Raw genomic sequence first — 9,893 nt, 5'->3', positions numbered from 1 at the left:
GATGATGACCTTTACAAAGAACATAGCTGTAGGGGGCGTGAAGGTGATGACCTTTACAAAGGACATATCTGTGGGGTGTGTGTGTTTGTGTGAAGGTGATGACCTTTACAAAGAACATAGCTGTGGGGGCGTGAAGGTGATGACCTTTACAAAGGACATATCTGTGGGGTGTGTGTGTGTGTGCGCGAAGGTGATGACCTTTACAAAGAACATAGCTGTGGGGGCGTGAAGGTGATCACCTTTACAAAGAACATAGCTGTGGGTGGGGGTGGAGGTGATGACCTTTACAAAGAACATAGCTGTGGGGGTTGAAGGTGATGACCTTTACAAAGAACATAGCTGTGTGTGCGAAGGTGATGACCTTTACAAAGAACATAGCTGTGGGGGCGTGAAGGTGATCACCTTTACAAAGAACATAGCTGTGGGTGGGGGTGGAGGTGATGACCTTTACAAAGAACATAGCTGTGGGGGTTGAAGGTGATGACCTTTACAAAGAACATAGCTGTGTGTGCGAAGGTGATGACCTTTACAAAGAACATAGCATAGCATTTGCATTGTCTTTACATGATACAGTCAAGTCTCGTTAATCCGACATCGTTGGTTGCACATGATTGTGTCGGATTAACGAGTATGTCGGATTGACGAAATTAACGATGGATAATAACCGTGTGTTTCCTCGTGTAAATGCAAGTGCTACTGTCTTAACAACTTGCTTCATCTACTTAAAATAGTCTGTCAGTGTTTTCTGTTTCTCACATTTTGAAGGCACATTTCTCAAAGTCCCCTGTTCGCTTGACGTCTAGGGCTCGTGGTTCTTCAGCATCAACATTGTCGAGGTGTAATTTCATTTGTTTCTTATAATAAAGCTTGAAATTCTTTATGATCCCGGCATCTAGTGTTAATTGTTAAAGTTAATCTCTGCAGCCAGTGCGTGTCAAAACACGGGGTTGTGTACTTGCGGGCAGATGACCACGGAGTACGCTGACCACTGTGTCTGATTAACGAGACTGATTAATGAGTGATTTCGGTAATTCGTTGCAAATTAGGTGTGTCGGAGTCGGAGTGCGAGAATGTCGGATTAACAGGACTAAATAGCGCTGAATCAATCGGTTCCCATCATTTGTGTCGGATAAAGCCGAGTGGCAAATTAACGAGACTTGACTGTATATGTTATTGATATTCATTAAGCCTCGAAATCAGAAAACATTAGGTTTGATCTGTCTCCCATATGATCCCTAAGGTCAAGCTCCTCACAGGAAGGGCCAGTTCCCAGGTAGCTGTACTATCACTGACACCCTTTCCTCCCCTGTCTAGTAATTACCATAGTAAAAATGTAAGGGGGAAGGTGGGTGCTTTTCCGTTAGTATACAATGTCAAATCTGATTAAATCAACATCAATAAGGCTGATGTCAGTGGTTTACTACATCAGCCTGTCAGTGATTCACTCCATAAGCCTGTCAGTGGTTCACTCCATCAGTCTGTCAGTGGTTCACTCCATCAGCCTGTCAGTGGTTCACTCCATCAGTCTGTCAGTGGTTCACTCCATCAGTCTGTCAGTGGTTCACTCCATCAGCCTGTCAGTGGTTCACTCCATCAGCCTGTCAGTGGTTCACTCCATCAGTCTGTCAGTGGTTCACTCCATCAGTCTGTCAGTGGTTCACTCCATCAGTCTGTCAGTGGTTCACTCCATCAGCCTGTCAGTGGTTCACTCCATCAGCCTGTCAGTGGTTCACTCCGTCAGTCTGTCAGTGGTTCACTCCATCAGCCTGTCAGTGGTTCACTCCATCAGCCTGTCAGTGGTTCACTCCATCAGTCTGTCAGTGGTTCACTCCATCAGCATGTCAGTGGTTCACTCCATCAGCCTGTCAGTGGTTCACTCCATCAGTCTGTCAGTGGTTCACTCCACCACTCTGTCAGTGGTTCACTCCATCAGTCTGTCAGTGGTTCACTCCATCAGTCTGTCAGTGGTTCACCTCATCAGTCTGTCAGTGATTCACTCCATCAGCCTGTCAGTGGTTCACTCCATCAGCCTGTCAGTGGTTCACTCCATCAGCCTGTCAGTGGTTCACTCCATCAGCCTGTCAGTGGTTCACTCCATCAGCCTGTCAGTGGTTCACTCCATCAGCCTGTCAGTGGTTCACTCCATCAGCCTGTCAGTGGTTCACTCCATCAGCCTGTCAGTGGTTCACTCCATCAGCCTGTCAGTGGTTCACTCCATCAGCCTGTCAGTGGTTCACTCCATCAGCCTGTCAGTGGTTCACTCCATCAGCCTGGACAGTGCAAAGATATTGTAGGATAAAGCTATGATGTACCCCTATGCTGATTACTCCCTGTAATACTTGGTTCTGATAAGTAAAGTGTAGGTTTCAATCACAGGTTCCAGGCTTTCCATTCTACAAATAGTTCTGTTTTATAAATATTTATAGTTTACTTGAACAAACAGCAACCAATCCTAGGGATTGGGCCGGTATTTTTGTTAAGCAATTAATTTTCATGTGAAAAATTTGTTTGAAGGATCTGATTAAAGCACAAATGTTATTCATCCACTTATGCTGAGTGGCATTAAACCATTTTAGATCTCATATTGATAAATTCTAAATCAGATTGATAAATTTCAGAGCTAAGTTCAGATGACCTGTTGTTACCCAGGGTTGTGAGTCCAGGTCATAATACCACAGGTCATATAGGTGCAAAGAACAGTTTAACAATAGTAACATAAGTTCTCACTGAACAAAAATAGTTTGTGTTTGTTTTTTGTAGAATTTATTTAGCATAAAATAACAAATTATTTAGAAGATAAGATTAATTTTCATAATTTTTAAGCTACCAAGTCCATAGATTGTATGAAACAAGCATCCTTCTTGACTGTTGATATGTTGGAATGGCCTGCACCTGTTTCTATCTGCGATAATGTTGAAGGATGGCTTGAACCAGTGCAGTAGATGTTGCCCTGGCAACCCAGGGTGGTGGCAAGGACAGCTGACTGTGGAGGAAGTGGCTGAAGCTAACATGATTCCTGTACAAAATTCTTCAACATGTAAAATGAAATCTTGTTAATCCAAACACTTTAGTATGGAAAGCACATCTTGACTGACCCTACCCGGGTACCCTACCCCATTACCTGACCTACCCGGTACCCTCTGTAGATGGATACAAAATGTCCAATTGGGAATTCCTTGACCAGAGCCTTGGCAAATAGTACTTAGATACGCTATAAAACGATCTGGTCATGCATACACTGAAGTTGACTGAAGCTTTGTCTTTATTCATCACATGAAAGTCAGAAGATGTACAAACATTAGTCACTTGTAGTGTAACCATGGAGTTCTTGATATTTTTTGTCATTAAACAATAAATCACGTGACTAACCACGGATCTGGGTAGTTCTGTAGGTACCCGGGTCCTACTCAGTACCCACCTGACCCAAGGACCCGAGTTACCTGTCCTCGCCCTACGAGGCAGGTAATTTAAGTGTCAGCTGATAAGTGAGAAAAAGCAAGGCTCCGACTGAGGCAGTATGGAGCCTCAAAGGGCACCATTGTAACACAGCCCTGGACTGAAGTATATGGCATTGGCTGCTGTGACATTCTTGGTAAGTCATGAACAGACCTAATGGTTTGCAAGGGTCATTTCTGATGTTTGTTGATTATAACATTGTATTGTAGTTGTACTACACAGGATAACAGGTTATTGTTTATGTGTATATATATGTATATACATACATATATGTGTGTATATTGTGGGATGTCATGTCAAATTATGAAAGTTATGTAAAAAAAAATAGAGTATTAAACATTTTATTTATTTTCTGTTGGTGTTATGGTTCACTTCATGCAGATGTAGGTCAAATATATGACGGAGGATCTCATAAATCATCAGTATGAATCTGATCATTAAACATTGGTGGAGTTTCTCTTGACAGTCTGGCCTTATGTTGCAAGGCAGGCTGGGATTCAGAGCAATGTGTTCTGGCTGGTTGAACGACTCTATAGTTGATAAAACAATCATTATAGGATACTGGGATTGAGCAAGACATTGAGTAACAGATTCAATAACTCTAGCTGCAAAACTGTCCTTTGAAAGCCCTCAGCACACCTGAATAATATTGAATTTAAACATACATTGGCAGGCCTTGTAGCACACCTGAATAATATTGAATTTAAACATACATTGGCAGGCCTTGTAGCACACCTGAATCATATTGAATTTAAACATACATTGGCAGGCCTTGTAGCACACCTGAATCATATTGAATTTAAACATACATTGACAGGCCTTGTAGCACACCTGAATCATATTGAATTTAAACATACATTGGCAGGCCTTGTAGCACACCTGAATCATATTGAATTTAAACATACATTGACAGGCCTTGTAGCACACCTGAATCATATTGAATTTAAACATACATTGACAGGCCTTGTAGCACACCTGAATCATATTGAATTTAACATACATTGACAGGCCTTGTAGCACACCTGAATCATATTGAATTTAAACATACATTGGCAGGCCTTGTAGCACACCTGAATCATATTGAATTTAAACATACATTGGCAGGCCTTGTAGCACACCTGAATCATATTGAATTTAAACATACATTGACAGGCCTTGTAGCACACCTGAATCATATTGAATTTAAACATACATTGACAGGCCTTGTAGCACACCTGAATCATATTGAATTTAAACATACATTGACAGGCCTTGTAGCACGCCTGAATTTAAACATGCACTGAAAGGCCTTGTAGCACACCTGAATCATATTGAATTTAAACATACATTGACAGGCCTTGTAGCACACCTGAATCATATTGAATTTAAACATACATTGACAGGCCTTGTAGCACACCTGAATCATATTGAATTTAAACATACATTGGCAGGCCTTGTAGCACACCTGAATCATATTGAATTTAAACATACATTGACAGGCCTTGTAGCACACCTGAATCATATTGAATTTAAACATACATTGACAGGCCTTGTAGCACACCTGAATCATATTGAATTTAAACATACATTGACAGGCCTTGTAGCACACATGAATCATATTGAATTTAAACATACATTGACAGGCCTTGTAGCACGCCTGAATTTAAACATGCACTGAAAGGCCTTGTAGCACACCTGAATCATATTGAATTTAAACATTCATTGAAAGGCATTGTAGAATACCTCAATCATATTGGATGTTGGCATGCAATAAAAGCCTTGTACTTGATATTCAAATATTTGAATTTAATTTTGTTGAATTTATGACTGTAACCTCATTCATGCTATGTGAAGACAAAGCATATATGAGTTAAAGCATATATGGTTCAATAGATTCTGAGACAGGAGAAAAACTTGTTTTGGAAGATTGTCTCAACTTGAATCCTGTAGAGGATGTTTTTGCAGGTAACATTGTGTTTTAAGAAAATGGTCAGATCAAGGTCAAAATCTTCATACGACCCTCCTGTTGAGATGGTCGTATAAATGACTGGTTCCTAACCAGAAGTTTTTGTTGGGGAAGTTGGTCAAGATAACTCGATATACTGCCGGGCGCCACCTGCTTATAGACGAAAAGAGTATGGCCGCCTGTAGTGCGCACACACCACCATATAAGTGCAATAATCTTGGACATGCTTGTTGTAAGAGGCAACTAACGGGATCGGGTGGTCAGGCTCGCTGACTTGGTTGATGCATGTCATCGTATGCCAATTTCGTGTAATGATCCTCATGATGTCAATCACTGGGTTGTCTGGTTCAGACTCGATTATTTACAGACTGCCGTCATATAGCTGGAATATTGCTCATATTGAGTCAGTATACTCTGTCTGGGTGGGGTATTCATGTTAAACTGCGGGTTGGTATCTCAGTGGGCTAGCTCTATAAATCAGCATCAGTCCGGACTAGTACAAGCAGCAACATACACACACGTGCATGCACGTCGTTACTTGCATATAAGAGCAATAATCTTGGACGCGAAGTTAAACCCAATTTCACCTCACCACAGCTGAAGCATCTTCTGTGAGTCATCATGATCACAAGTCAGATAAGAGAATACACAGATGCACAAGAAAAATATTTATTCTGTCCTTTGTAAGCTGCACCAGTATATATTTTGATTGACACAGTCCAGTTGGTTATATACAGTATATACAATATAATACACTTCTCCTATACCAAGTGGGCATGTCACCATTTGTTGAGCACACTGCACTGCTCGAGGAAGTCAACTTTTGCCGACTACTTGCAGAAAATACCTAGCATTTCTATGAAACTTAAGCATGTTGCCCAGTATCCTGCATGCAAGCTGCCATTTCATTGAAATACCAAAATGTGACCATTCAATTTAACTAAATAAAAGAATAACTTACATTAAATACCCTGTTCAATGGACAAGTGTACATGTAATTTGCATTATCAGCTGACAAGGGAATATCCAACCCACACTGCCCTGTAAATGTATGCGTTCACATTTCCATCTCATCCTACTTGGTACCCAGCAGGCAAAGTTACTTTCCTGTGGGACCCTTGCCCTTGCCCTTGCCCTTGCCCTTGCCCTTGGCAGCCCAAGTAATGGCTGTTTTGGCTTTGCCCAGCCAAGGGGTAAGTGACACACTGGTAAAAAACGCTGGCCTGCTGTATGAGGACAGTTTGGGCCTGCTTGAACTTGTTTCACTTGTATATCCTTTATAAAAAGGTGTATAATGGTGGAACTTTGCCTGGACCATCCTACCAACAGTTAAGTTTGGTTTCCATGACAACCATATGCAAAGGACCTACTTTTTTTCTTGGCTCTCCGTTGTATTGGCTAGTGTGTGTGGTAGGGTCAAAGATGTTGCACCTACTTCAATTTTCATTGCCCATGACAGCATTATTGAAACTATTGAAACCAACTATTTTGCTACAAAGGTTGAATCAAGGCCAAAATTAATAATATTGCTAGATTGACCACACATACTATACCAAATTTCAATACTTTTTTTAAAAAAAATGGCCAATTTATAGCCATTAATTGGTTTGTAAACATGGTTGCAGTCAAAGGTGGTACCTGGATCAAATATCAAAAGATGTGCCAAAAATGTATTATTTGATTTAAAAAAAAACACCAGCTTGCTGCACATGAAATGTCATAATGATACATGCAGAAATGGCTTAAGAAGTCACCACATGTTTTAGTGACCTTTAGTTCTTGTGTTAAATCCACAGATCAATTCTGACTTATGATTTATGCAACAAAACTAGTTTTGGGGACAAGTAGTCCTTCTAGATGTCCACTCATTTGTTCACACTCTGGCTCAGTGGTGATTTAGCATAACACCACAGCCACAAGATAATTTGCATATCACCTGACCAGACTTCTCTTGTTTGTAAACAAATGCGCTTATTCAGAAATCAGAACAGAATAACCTCATGCAAGTATTTCAGGGAGTTTTACATTATGTCTTGCATAATTTTATAGATATGCTACCACAATATATGTGCATGACAATATATGTTAACACATCAAAGTGACCCAACATGCACTACATAGGCTTGGTGCTCTCTGGGCTCAAGTTTGTACATGAAGCAACAACTCTCCAAACATGGCCGACACCACCAAGCCTTGTACAGTAGGTACATTCTTAGCATATGTTTCACACAGCTGATACAGAAAACCAGAAACAGGCAACAAAACACATGCACATGATGTTCCTAGGAGTGGAATAAGCCTACTGACATCTACTTGAACAAGTTTAAGAACATTTTATACATGTATTTTGTTCTGTTAAGGCAATTATTCAGTATGGACATATTGCAACTGTTCCTTCTGCACTAGAGAGGTGACAACTAGAGTGAGTGAGTGAGTATGTTTTACGCCCCTTTTAGCAATATTCCAGCGATATCACGGCGGGGGACACCAGAAATGGGCTTCACACATTGTACCCATGTCGGGAATCGAACCCGGGTTTTCGGCGTGATGAGCGAACGCTTTAACCACTAGGCTAACCGACCGCCCCGGTGACAACTAGAAGCCAGTAGGCTTCCCACACATGTAGCTCAGCCTTAGTGTTATATGAACCCTTACTATCAAGGTTGATAAAGGAAATCTTTCAACTAGTCCTCAATAATGCTTTATTTTTTTTCTCAACACTTATTTATTGATATAAAGAATACTGAGAGTGTAAGGTCTTCTGGTGTATACTCTCAGCTGTTCCTTTTGATGTAAACTAATGATTAGGAAAAACTTTAATTTATAAAATGCCTCTTTCCAAACAACCTACATATACTCACCACCAAAAGACATGTGAACCATAGAAACATATAGAAAAGTATGTACCAAAGTATCAAGAAGACAACAGTATGTTAGTTTGTGCATCGAACCAATCTAATCTCTCTTAAATATGAGTAATTCTTCACATATTAACCAACATCTATGGTATTCGTGTTTCTTTTGGCAGTGAGTATAAATATATAGTGTTCTATATTTGATCAATAACAAGAAAGGCAACAGTTGCATTACGTGTCTTGTCACAAAAGGATGGAATTATTTTCCTCTTTTCACACACAAACATGTAGAAGGGTAAAAAATACTTTCCTATTATACCTAGAAAATATGTTCTTTAGGTACAGTTTAACATGGAATTGTTTTTGATTGGCATCACAACAAAGCCTTATTCCGGCTCACAAATGCAGTTTTGGCATCTATACCTGTTGTGTAAAACCTTCAATATAGATTCAACAAAATAGAGCCTCAAGGCCCTGCAGCTCACCTGACTTATAAAGTAACAGTTTCATTACACTTCAACCTTATTTTGGTGCAAGCATCTTTAGTGCGTCTTCACTTTGGTGGCACCAACTCGAATGGTTGAATCAATGTCACAATTCATAAAATTGCGAAAAATTGAACATATTTGTCAGGCCCCACTACCAACTACACCGATGTCAAATTTCAACATATGTTTTTAAAAAGATGGCCAATTAATAGCCATTTATGGTTTTCTAAACATGGCTGCAATGAAAGTCAAAGGTCGTAACTGGACAAAAAATAAAACTATGCCCAAAAATGTATTATATGTTCTAAAAAAACACATACTCGCGTCATATCAAATTTCACAATGAGAGATTTGTGAAATCGGGTTCTGTGAGCACTTTTAAGAGACCCCATAGATGGGATCATTCATGCACTGTTTCATCTCGTAGTTGTAGAGGACGAAAATCATAACTTAGCAGAAGGACAACTGGCTAGACGACCAACTTTCAGTCAGGTGAGCTAAAAACCAAACCAAACAGAGTGTGTGAGTCAACAGAAAAACCCCGACACTGACAATATATAACACAAGGCAGAGCATTTAGAAAGAGCAACTTACAGACAGAAAGATATGGATGAAATTCTACTACTACACCCACATTTACAGTGTGGAAACTACGTGTATCAGCAAATACATAAATAACTGTTGTATGGCTTGCAGCAGCATTTATAGTGTTACCAGAGTAAAACAATACGTTTCTGCATTTAGACGCTGTGAGTGTATTACTTTGACCATGACTAAGATAGATTTTCCTATGAGGTATCAGGTAGATTATCATAAAATAGATGACTACCATCAACATGGTTTAAAAAAATTATATTTTTCCTGCCAAGACAATTTCATGCATGAGCCAAACTTGGTCAGAAGCAATGCAGTTCTTCTCATGGAGTCTACCATTGTCAGCCTTCATGTCCATGACCAAATCTAGAGTACAAAAACTTAATCTGTCCAATCACATATCAGCTACTTCAAACATGTAATACCAATCAAGTACTTATACTCAAGTAAAACATGCACTGTGTTGGGCAAGATAGGAATATGTAAGAATATCGGTTTATTCAGACAGGCTCTTAACATGCTAAGGATGTCTTTGGATGAAATTTGACACCAGTA

This window comes from Haliotis rufescens, unplaced genomic scaffold, assembly GCF_023055435.1.
Source record: "Haliotis rufescens isolate VD_foot unplaced genomic scaffold, xgHalRufe1.0.p SCAF_13, whole genome shotgun sequence".
Lineage (NCBI taxonomy): Eukaryota > Metazoa > Mollusca > Gastropoda > Lepetellida > Haliotidae > Haliotis > Haliotis rufescens.
This window is presented reverse-complemented; position numbering follows the sequence as displayed.